This window comes from Mustela nivalis (genome assembly GCF_964662115.1).
Source record: "Mustela nivalis genome assembly, chromosome: X".
Classification (NCBI taxonomy): Eukaryota; Metazoa; Chordata; class Mammalia; order Carnivora; family Mustelidae; genus Mustela; species Mustela nivalis.
The window spans coordinates 16,982,954-16,995,006 of NC_139040.1; the positions used below are offsets into that span (position 1 = coordinate 16,982,954).

The 12,053-nt window shown below is 39.7% G+C and overlaps 1 protein-coding gene and 1 pseudogene across 2 annotated transcripts in view; one reads left to right on the top strand and one right to left on the bottom strand.

Annotated features, from left to right (window-relative positions):
* Window positions 1–12,053, top strand: part of GPC3 (glypican 3) — a 400,650-nt gene that overhangs the window by 238,219 nt on the left and 150,378 nt on the right. The gene's annotated exons all lie outside the window — the stretch shown is intronic.
* LOC309856812 (dnaJ homolog subfamily A member 1 pseudogene) lies at window positions 7,675–8,981 on the bottom strand (annotated as a pseudogene). The gene has a single exon. The product of its transcript is annotated as a dnaJ homolog subfamily A member 1 pseudogene (transcript).

A 12,053-nucleotide genomic window follows, 5' to 3' on the forward strand; every position in this document is an offset into this window, starting at 1 on the left:
AAACAGTTTGTGCAGCTGCCGTGCATTCCTGCCCTGACCAGGAATGCACGGGGGAAGGATGCGGAGTGATCACGGGGATTTTTGCTGAAAGCCTCCTTCTTCCTTGGGTTATGTAGAGGTTAAATGATCTGTCCAAGTTGAGTCTGTAGCAGAGCTGGGATTACTTCTGTGTACAATGTTTTGGGCACCAGCAAACGGCATCTGAAAATGGTAGGAGACTCTCTGTGCCCTGACCCTCAGATCTTTCTTACGGCTGCTGCGAAAACTCCAGGGACAAAATGGCAGAATGATCGGGAAAGAAGGAAACATTCTCTATTCTCAAAGGGAAACGACTTCTCCAGGCCTGCTCTTCTCCTGGGCCTTTAAGATGCCAGACTTGGGAGTGATGATTTAATCCAGTTCCTCTTCCTCTGTTTGTTTCATGGTGAGGAAATGGAGGCCCAGAGGAGAGAAGGGAACTCACCAAGGACAGGAAACCCCAGGAGCCAGGCTAGGACTGTAGCGCTGGGTGTTTACAACTCCAATTCAGTGACTCAGAAAGCGTAAGAGATGGCTTTTAAAGTTCAAATCTGGGGCTTCAAGTAAAGTTCTCCTTCTACTTCAGCATAAACAAAAACAGCCCTCACTTTTTAAGCCCCAAGTGCAACAGGAGATTCATGCAATCTGGGTGTTACTTGAGGCCATTCCTTGGGAAGGGAGACATCGACTAAACAGTTGGCCAGGGCTCTTTCTCTTAACATTTGTTGCATTTTCCATCATCTTAAAGACCACAGTTTCTTCAGTTACTCCATAAGGGCCTTCCTGACTACAAACAAACACATTAGGGTTTGGAGTTGTAGGCCCTGACTTCAAGACCCTCTTTTGTCTTTTACTAACCATGTGGCCTTAGGCAGTCCCCTCACCTCTTGGGACCTCACTTCCTAAAAATAAGCATAGTACCTCCCTTCGCGGGACTGGTTTCCAAAGCTTCTGTGTGCTAATATAACATGGACAAGTACCTTGTAAAGATTAAGAGGGCTACACCCAACCCAAGTGTTGCTTATGGGGGCGCCCACCATACCTATTTCACGAAGCTAGTCTGGGTGATCTACGTAAGCGTTAGAACAGCCATCTCTCAATGATCCGCACTAATGGTAGGACAGAGGCGCATATAAGATAAAACAAAATGGCGAGTCCTCCAGATGCCATTTCTGTTTGAGTTGAGAATGTATGGTGTTTGCGGAAGCTTCTGAAATCTGCTCGCCTGAGAGCAAAGGTCAGCCGAGGTGGCATTACCTGAGCATGCCCAGCACTCCCAGAAGCGGGCCATGGACGAGTCCCTGCCCTTCCGTGGACTTCCGCACCCTGCCTACCCTAAGTGCCCTCACAGTCTCTGCCAGCTCTCATTAATATCTGTGTGTCTGTGACTCTAAGCCTACAGCGACAGCGTAAGGCCAGTTTTAGATGATGCCCAAGGTTTTGTGGCTGGAGCTGTGCGAATCCTAGGGAAGGGGACCAAGCTGCCCAGATGTTACGAACTCATTGACAGAACAGGTGAAGAGTCCAGGATGGACAAAAGCATGGCTCATGCTTGAGGAACTGGGCAAAGGATGGGATTGGAGAAGAAGGTGAAAATGACATGGAGAGGCACACAGCGTCGCAATGAAAGCCATGTCCGGGGCTGCAGTCACCGAGGGAAGGCGGAAGACATGCCTCTGGACTATTTCTGCCCAGGGTCAAGGCTCTTCTCCATTCACCTGATTCATTCTCTCCTTTCAATCACATCCTTTTCAAAATGCGTCTCAAAAGTGTTCCTGAGCCATTCTGATTATCACTTTTGCTAAAACCAATCAGCAGCGGTCTGTCTACAGTGCAGGGCAATCAGCAGAGACTCAAAGTACCAGTCAGAGCCTATGTCTTTATTGAGACAGACTGAGGCTAATGGGTTTGACTGAAGTTCCATTCGGAACGGCTTCAAACAGCGCTGCTGCTAGCAGGTCCACAACTTCCTCTACGAGTACAGGAACGGCGCATGGTTAAATACAGTGTTTTTTCATGTTTGCCTGAGAAATGGAGGCCAAAAATGATGTATGTTGCTCTCTAATATTTTTTCCCTTTTAACTCATCTTGTACTCCTTCAGCCTGTCAGAACTTAACAACCGCAATAATAGGAGTGAGTAAAATAAGCCCTGAAATTGGGCTCTCCTGACATACTGTGCTGTGTGATGGTAGCTCGCACGCTGGGTCTTCTTGTAAATTGGGACCCCAGGGACATCGTTGTATGTGATTAGGGATTCTGTGATAGGCTGGCGTGTAATGGCACACCATGCAATCCCAGAAACTATACCTTAAATCAGATCCGAGTCTTCATTGTACATAGAATGGATAGGAAGCAGACACATATGTAGCAATAAGCTACATATGAGAAATGAAGCCCAGGTTCAGACTGGTCAGTATCAGGTAAGGGACAAGCTGTAAAGGGGCTCGTCAGACTACACCCGTGTATATGTGATTCTGATTCTGATTCTGGTCACTACCACCATTATTTTATTGTTAAGTTGTAAGACTTCTTTAGATATTTACAATACTACATCCTCATCAAATCTATGATGTGAAAATATTATCTCCTATAGGAGGTTGTCTTTCCACTTTCTGAATAATGTCCTTCAAAGCACGGAAGTGCTTTAATTTTTATGAAGTCAGATTCCCCTCTTTTATCTTATTGCTTGTGTTTTCAATGTCATTGCCAAATAAACCCAAGATCACAAAACTTTATGCCCGTTTTTTTTCCTAAGAGTTTTATAGCTTTGACACTTGAGTTCTGGTCTTTATCTATTTTGAGTGAATTTTTGTATGTGGTGTGAAGTGGGGGTTCAAATTCAGGGATACACTATTCAGGGCTATACTATCAAGGATTTTTGGGTCTCTCTTCATAAGTCGTATTTGTCTCCACGTAATTTTCTTTCCTTATTATGTCTTTGTCTAATTCCTGTACCAGGCTCATACCAGCCTCATGGGATGCTCACTTTTCTTACCAAGATACTATCATTTTCTTGAATAAATGCCCCCTCAGATTGCTACAATCCTTTTGTTGATTTCTAGAGCTATGGAAAGTTGATTCTGACCACTTTTGCCAGTTTTTCTCACTGCTTTTGTGGAACAGAAAATTTTCCCAAGTTCTTATTCTGAAATTTTTTGCTAATACCCTATTACTAACATATTAATACGTAAGCTGTGTAGCCTTTTATTGTTTATCATTCATTCAACAAATAAACATTTATTAATCACTAACGAGTGGAGTGCTTTGCTAAAGACTGGAAACACAATGATGAACAAAACTGCTTTTGTCCAGGGGGCTCCTGGGAGGCTCAGTTGGTTAAGCATTTGACTCTTGATTTTTGGCTCAGGTCATGAACTCAGGGTCATGAGATCGAGCCCTGTGTTGGGCTCTGCACTCAGCAGGGAGTCTGCTTGAGATTCTCTCTCTCTCTCTGCACCTGCCCCCCCACCCCTGCTCACATGCACGCATGTTCTCTTGCTTGCTCTCTCAAAATAAATAAATAAAATCTTAAAAAAAAAAAAAGACTACTTTTGTCTGTGCCCTCACGAACCTTACACTCTGTGGAGGAAGACAGAGGTTAAAAGATGCAATTACAATTCAGTGTGATAAGTGCCATGGTGACAGAAATACAGAGGGCTCTCGGAGATTCTAGAATGGGATTCATTCAGACTTGGGGAAGAAGGAAAGGCTTCTGGAAGGAAGCTAACACAAGGGTATGATTTCCAGGCAGAAAGCAGAACATGTGTAAAGGCTCATGGTGCTATGAAGGAACAGAGCATAAAGTGTTATGGAAGGAGGGTACAAGGAGAAAGATTTGTTCTTTGTTCACAGGAACAAGATCATCAAGGATCTTATAAGTGCAATTAAGATATATACTTGATCCTCAGGGCTATGGGAAGCCACTGAGGAGTTGTAAGCTAAGCAATAACATTATCTTGCTGTGACTCTGGCATATAGAATGCATGGTACCTGATGAATTAATAAATTATTATTAATAAATATTATTTTCAATTGTAACTAACTTAATTTGTTTATAACTTACTTCCAAGGTATTATTTTCAGATTATTCTGGGTGTTGGTACAGAACAGATGTTTTGGTGTCAGGACTCCTTTAAATTTATAAAAATTTAAAATTACTGAAGCCCCAAAGAGACTTGTTTATGTGAATTATATCTCTTGTTAATCATATCAGAAGTTGAAACTGAGGATTTTAAGATATTTTTTAAGATTTTTATTTATTTGTCAGAGAGAGCGAGCACAGGCAGACAGAATGGCAGGCAGAGGCAGAGGGAGAAGCAGGCTCCCTGCCGAGCAAGGAGCCCAATGTGGGACTCGATCCCAGGACGCTGGAATCATGACCTGAGCCGAAGGCAGCCGCTTAACCAACTGAGCCACCCAGGCATCCCAAAACTGAGGATTTTAAGTAATATTTGCAATAATTTATAATTTGTAATAATATTTCATTTAAAATACTACTAACAGTGGCACCTGGGTGGCTCAGGGGGTTAAGCTTCTTCCTTTGGCTCAGGTCATGATCTCAGTTTCCTGGGATAGAGCCCCAAGTAGGGCTCTCTGCTTGGCAGGGAGCCTGCTTCCCCCTCTCTCTCTGCCTGCCTCTCTGCCTACTTGTGATCTCTGTTTCTCCATCAAATAAATAAATAAAATCTTTTTAAAAAATAAAAAAAATATTACTAATAAAGTGATCAAGTGTTCACATGTATTTTTTTCTTAAGAAAAGAGCTGTGTTTTCCAAAACGAAATATTTTAGCGGGATGAGTGACATTGTTTTACATTTTGCAAATCTCCTTAATTTCTGACTTAATAGCAGACAGCTGGATTTTCATATAGGCTTCTGCACTCAATCTGGTTAGATTGATGAAAATTTGGCCTCACACAGATATACAATTGGAAAAAAAAGTGTTTTAATATGCTTTTCACATAATTAAGGCTATTTTTCTCCCATACTACACAAAAATTTGACAAGTGATAGTTTCTTAAAGGTTAGCCGCAATATGGAATCTGAAACCATATCAATTAACTTTTTACTTTCTGTTATAATAAAATCTTTCCTGTAATTTAAGTGGATCTTTAGCCATTGTGTGATTTTGTATCATACTACATGGGTCATTTGAAAAATACTGGCTCACTGAGTTAGGCACATCTGCAAAGTTCAACACTTCATTGTTCAACATCAAAATATCATATATATTAATGTCACTACATTCTCATCAGAAAAGCTTTTAAGTATGGGGAGGTTGTCAAGTTTGTAGTAAAAGATACAAGTTTTCCCAAGTTAGAACTTGGAAAAAGTTTTAAATTTGTTTTTTAAGATTAATTTATTTATTTTAATTTTTATTTATTTTTTTAAATTTCTTTTCAGTGTTCCAGAATTCATTATTTATGCACCACACCCAGTGCTCCCTGCAGTACGTGCCCTCCTTAATACCCACCACCAGGCTCACCCAATCCCACATCCCCCTCCCCTCTAAAACCCTCAATTTGTTTCTCAGAGTCCACAGTCTCTCATGGTTCATCTCCCCCTCCGATTTCCCCCAACTCACTTCTCCTCTCCATCTCCCCATGTCCTCTGTGCTATTCCTTATGCTCCACAAATAAGCAATACCATATGGTAATTGACTCTCTCTGCTTGACTTATTTCACTCAGCATAATCTCTTCCAGTCCCATCCATGTTGCTACAAAAGTTGGGTATTCATCCTTTCTGATGGAGGCATCATACTCCATAGTATATATGGACCACATCTTCCTTATCCATTCGTTCGTCTAAGGGCATCTTGGCTCTTTCCACAGTTTGGCAACTGTGGCCATTGCTTCTATGAACTTTGGGGTACAGATGGCCCTTCTTTTCACTACATCTGTATAAAGATTTATTTATTTATTGAGAGAGAGAGAGAGAGGGAGAGGGAAGAGGAAAGAGGGGAGGCAGAGGGAGAGTGAGAAGGAGAGCATCTCAAGCAGACTCCCTGCTCAGTGCAGAGTCTGACACAGGGCTCAATCTCCAGACTCTGAGATCATGACCTGAGCCTAAATCAAGAGTTGGACACTCAATCAACTGAGCTACCCAGACACTCCAAGGTTTTTTAAAGGGACTGTAGAGAATTGGTATGACTTAGAATTTACCAGTGAACCCGTCTGGGCCTGGTTCTTTCTGTTTTGGAAGGATGTTAATCATTGACTCGATTTCTTTAATAGATACAAGGCCTATTCAGATCATCTGGGTTTTTTTTTTTCTTGTGTGAATTATGGCAGATTATTTTTTCCACAGAAATGGCCAATTTACTTAGGTTATCCTATCTGTGGGCATAGAGCTGTCCCTAGTATTCCTATGGAAATTGCTAAGTGGGTTTCCTTTCAATTTCCATGGGATCTGTAGTGATATCCCCTTTCATTTCTGATGTTAGTAATTTGTGTCCTGTCTCTTTTTTTCTTAACCTGGCTAGAGGTTTATAGAGGTTTCTGATCCTTCTTCCGAACAACTAGCTTTTGGTTTTGTTGATTTTCTCTATTGATTTCTTGTTTTCAATTTCATTGATTTCGGCTCTAACTTGTATTATTTCTTTTCTTCTGCTTACTTGGGATTTAATTTGCTCTTTGTTTCTAGTTCCCTAAGGTAAAAACTTAGATTATTGACTTTAGAACTTTCTTCTTTTTTAATATATGCATTCAATGCTATAAATTTCCCACTAAGCACTATTTTCACTGCATCCCACAGATTTTAATGTTTTATTTTTATTTTCATTTAATTTTCTTTGACTCATGTCTGAGTTGGAGTGTGTGGTCTAATCTCCAAGTATTTGGGGATTTTCCAGTTATTTTTCTGTTATTGATCTCTAGTTGCATTTCACTGTGGCATGAGAACAGGCATGGTATGATTTCTTTTCTTTTAAATTTGTTAAGTTGTGTTTATGGCCCAGAATATGATCTATCTTGGTGAACGTTCCATGTAAGCTTGAGAAGAACGTGTCGTGTGTTGTTGGATGAAGGAATCTGCCTATGTTAATTATATCCAGCTGATTGATGATGTTGGTGAGTTCTACTGTATCCTTACTGATTTTCTGCCTGCTGGATATGTCCATTTCTGAAAGAGGAATGATGACGTCTTCAAGTATGATAGTAGATTCATCCATTTCTCCTGGCAGATCCATCAAGTTTTGCCTCATATAATTTGATGCCCTGTTGTTAGGCGCATACATATTAAGAACTGTTATGTCTTCTTTATCATTATGTAATGTCCTCCCTTATCCCTGATAACTTTTCTTACTTTGAAGTCTGCTGTGTCTGAAATTAATATAGTCACTCCTGCTGTCTTTTTTTTAAAGATTTTATTTATTTATTTATTTGACAGGCAGAGAGGCAGGCAGAGAGAGAGAGAGAGAGAGAGGGAAGCAGGTTCCCTGCTGAGCAGAGAGCCCGATGTGGGACTCGATCCCAGGACCCTGAGATCATGACCTGAGCCGAAGGCAGCGGCTTAACCCACTGAGCCACCCAGGCGCCCACTCCTGCTGTCTTTTGATTGGTGTTAGCATGATATATTTTTCTCCATCCATTTACTTTTAAACTTTATGTGACTTTATATTTTTTTATATTTGAGTTTATTCTTCATTTAACTTTTAAAACACTACTATAATTGAATATTAAAACAAAAACAATAGCAAGTAGTGAGCTATGATTATAGTCCTTCGCTCATTCACTACTGCACATAAAATGCCAGCAGTGTTATTCACTGGCCCCATTTAGAGGTCTGACACTGAACACCACCCCTGGGATGATGTCCCTCATCCTCATATGCTTCCCCATTGTAATGGCGCCATCTTTCCTGTTTTGGATCAAAATCTGCCAGTTCTACCTGGTCCATTTCATCAGTCTCTTCTACTTCCTTCCTCTCAGGTAGGAGGTTTTCCAGCAAAGAGAGTTTATCAGGAGACAGAAAGCCATTCTCAAGAACGTTTACCTTAAATTCAATGATGAGGTGACCCTTCTCATATGGTCTATGATAAATTGGCATGCCTTCATTTAGCACACACTTGATATCTCCATGCTTGACAATTTGACCTGGATGAGAGGTGATGACAATGGTTCGGTTGTCCAGAGTAGATATTGGCTTTTGAAAACCGCACAGTGCTTCAACCTGTATGTCCCTACACATGAAAAGGTCTTCTCCTTGCCGAGTAAAAACAGTATGGTTCTTCTGATCTAAAACAATGATAATATCTCCTGGTTCCAGTCCTGGTTCTTGGTCTCCTTCACCATGGAATGTTATCTTCTGGCCATCTTTCATGCTTTTGTCAATATGAACTTATAGAATCTTCTTCTTCGAACTATCTTCCTTCCATTGCAACTTTTACATCTATCTTTAGGACTGATCAGTTCCCCATGGCCCTGGCACTCCATGCACACAGACTGAATTTGCTGAACCATTCCAGGTCCTATCTGATTAATTCTTATTTGCATCCCAGTACCTCGGCAATTGGGACAACACTCAACTGCTCCTTTCTTACCACCTTGGCCTTCACATTTATCACAAATCACATTCTTTTGCAGAGCTAGTTTTCTTATTGCTCCATTATATAAATCTTCTAAGGTTACTGAGAGCTGATGCACAACATTTTTACCTCTCCTTTCTCTCTGCATTCTTCCTCCTCCTCCAAAAAACATATCAAAGATGTACATGGGGGAACCAAAACCCCCACCAGCTCCACCTTCTTTAATTGCCTGTTCACCTCTTTTGTCATATAATTCCCTTTTCTTTGCATCAGAGAGTACTTCATACGCTTGAGAAATCTGTTTAAACTTCTCTCCTTCATTTGGATTCTTATCAGGGTAGTACTTCAAGGCCAGTTTCCTGTAGGCCTTTTTCAGTTCTTCTTGGGTGGCATTGGGTTTGACCCCCAAAACGTCATAGTAAGTGGTTTCTTTCACCATGTTCTACAGCTGGTGAGAGGGCCTAGGCGGATGTGGGGGAGCGGGAAGGAGCACATTGCTGGGCGCAGCTCGGGTAGCCGCCACTCCTCCGCGTCTCACCAAGCATTCTGGAAAGTTCCCTATATTTAAAGTGTTTTTCTTATAGAGAACATATAGTGTTAGGTCATGTGTTTTGATATACTTTGATAGTCTCTGTCTTTTAATTGATGCATTTAGACTACCGATATTCAAAGGATTATTTATATACTTGGATTAATATCTACCATATCTTTTTTTAATTTTATTTATTCTATTTGTTGCCCTTGTTCTTTGTTCCTGTTTTTGTCTTTCACTATTTTTCTGCCTTCTGTGGTTTTAATTTAGCTTTTTATGTGATTACATTTTTTCCTTTTTTAGTATATCAGTTTTAGTTCTTTTTAAAATGTTTTTTAGTGGTTGCCCTGGAGTTTGCAATATAAATCTACAAATAATCCAGGTCCACTTTCAAATAACACTATACCACTTCCTGAGTCTGGTAAATTCTTTATAATGGCAAAATAATCCCAATTCCTTCCTCTTATCTTTTGTTTTATTAACATTCATTTCATTTATATATGCATATATAATGATATATCGTAAGACACATACATTAGCATACATAATCAAACACATTGTTGCTATTAGTATTTTGGACAAAGTTTTATCATTAGATCAGCTAAGATAAGAGTCTTTATTTTTGTTTTACCTTCACTTATCCCTTCTTTAGTGCTCTTCCTTTCCTTATGGAGATCTGAGTTTCTGATCTATATTATTTGCCATCTCTCTATAGAACTTCTTTTAATATTTCATACAAGGCAGATCTACCAGCCACAAATTCCCTTAGTTTTTGTTTGTCTGAGAAAGTATTTTCCTTTCATATTTTTAATTGAAGTGTAGAAGACATACAGTATTATAATACTTTCAAGTGTACAACATCATTATTCATTTATATACACTAAAAAGTGATCATGATAAATCTAGCTACCATCTGTCACTATGCAAAATTATTACAATATTATTAACTATATTCCCTATATAAAATCATTAACTCTATTCCCTAATACATTGTATCCCTGTGTCTTATTTATTTTATAACTGGAAGTTAGTGCCTCTTGGTTCCCATCCCATTTTGCCCATATCTCTACTCCCCACCTGTCTGGCAACCACCAGTTTGTTCTCTGTGTCAATGAATCTGTTGCTGTTTTGTTTTGTTTATTTTGTTTTTCAGATTCCACATATAAGTGAAATCACATGGTATTTATCTTTAACTTATTTCACTATGGTTATCCCTGTTGTTGCAAATGGCAAGATTTCATTCTTTTTATGGATGAGTAATATTCTATTATATTTGAATGTTATATAATGGGCATATGAATATCCATTCATATATATATAATATATATATAATATAAAATATATACATGTATAAAATCACATCTTCTTTATCTGTTCAGCAGTTGATGGCCACTTGGGCTGCTTCCATATTTTGGCTGTTGTAAATAATGCTGAAGTAAACATAGAGATGTGTACATTTCTTTGAACTGGTGTTTCATTTTCTTCAGCTAAATCCTCAGAAGTGGAAGTGCTGGATCCTACGGCAGTCCTCTATTTTTGGAGGAACCTCCATATTGTTTTCCATAGTGGCTGCACCAGTTTGCATTCCTACCAACAGTGCACAAGGCTTCCTTCTCTCCACATCCTCACCAACACTAGCTATTTCTTGTCTTTTGATACTAGCATTCTGATGGGTGTGAGGTGATACTTCGCTGTAGTTTTGATTTGCATTTCTCCTCTTCACTTTTAAAGGTCAATTTTTCAGGGTACAGAATTCTAGCTTGGTGTCTTTTTTCTCTCAACACTTTAAATATTTTACTACACTCTGTTCTTGCCGGCATGGTTTCTGAAAAAAAGCTAGATGTAATTCTTTGTTCCTCTATAAGTAAGGTGTTTTTTTTTTAATTTCCTCTGAATTCTTGTGCAATTTTTACTTTATCTTTTTCTATACTTTGAAGGTGGTATGCCTAGGTGTATTTTGGGTTGCTTTTGTTTGTTTTCTGTTCCTTTGTTTTTGTTTTGTTTTTTAAGGATTTTATTTATTTGAGAGAGAGAGACAGAGAAGGCAACAGAGATAGAGAGAACACGAGCAGGGAGGAGAGGGAGACGCATACTCCCCACTAAGCAAGGAGCCCAGTGGGGGGTTTGACCCCAGGACACTGAGATCATGACCTGAGCTGAAGGCAGCGGCTTAGCAGACAGAGCCACCCAGGTACCCCTCCTGTTCCTTTGTTTCACGTTTATCCTGCTTGGTGTTCTCTGAACTTCTTTAATCTGTGGTTTAGTGTCTGACATTAATTCGGGGGAAATTCTCAGTCATTATTTTTTCAAATATTTCTATTCCTTTCTTTCTCCTCCTTCTGGTATTGCCATTATACATATGTTACCTATTTTGGGGTTGTCCCACAGTCCTTGGCTATTCGATTCTGTTTTGTTCTTTGTTCTCTTTGTTTTGGAGGGGTTTTTTTAAAAGATTTTATTTATTTATTTATTTATTTATTTGAGAGAGAGAGAGAGAGAGAGCATGCGCACATGTGTGCAAGAAGAGGAATAAGTAGTGGGCGAGGGCGAGGGTGAGGGAGGGGAAAAGAATCTTGATCGGATTCCGTGCTCGGTGTGGAGCCCAACATGGGGCTCAATCTCACAACCCTTAGATCACGACCTAAGCCAAAACCAAGAGTCTGACGCTTGACTGACTGAGCCTCCCAGGAGCCCCTGCTTTTTGGTCTCTGAGGATTCTGTTTCTATATCCTCTAGCTTAGAGATTCTTTCATTAGCTGTGTCCAGTCTGCTCATATTCCTGTCAAAACCATTCTTCATTTCTGTTACTGTTTTTTCTCTTTAGCATTCTTTTTGGTCCCTTGTTAGGATTTCCATCTCTCTGCTTACATTGCCATTCTTTCCTTGCATGCTGTTTTCTTTATCCACTATTAATAAATCATAGTTGTTTTAAATTTCCAGTCTGATAATTGCAACATCCTTGCCATGTTTGGTTTTGAT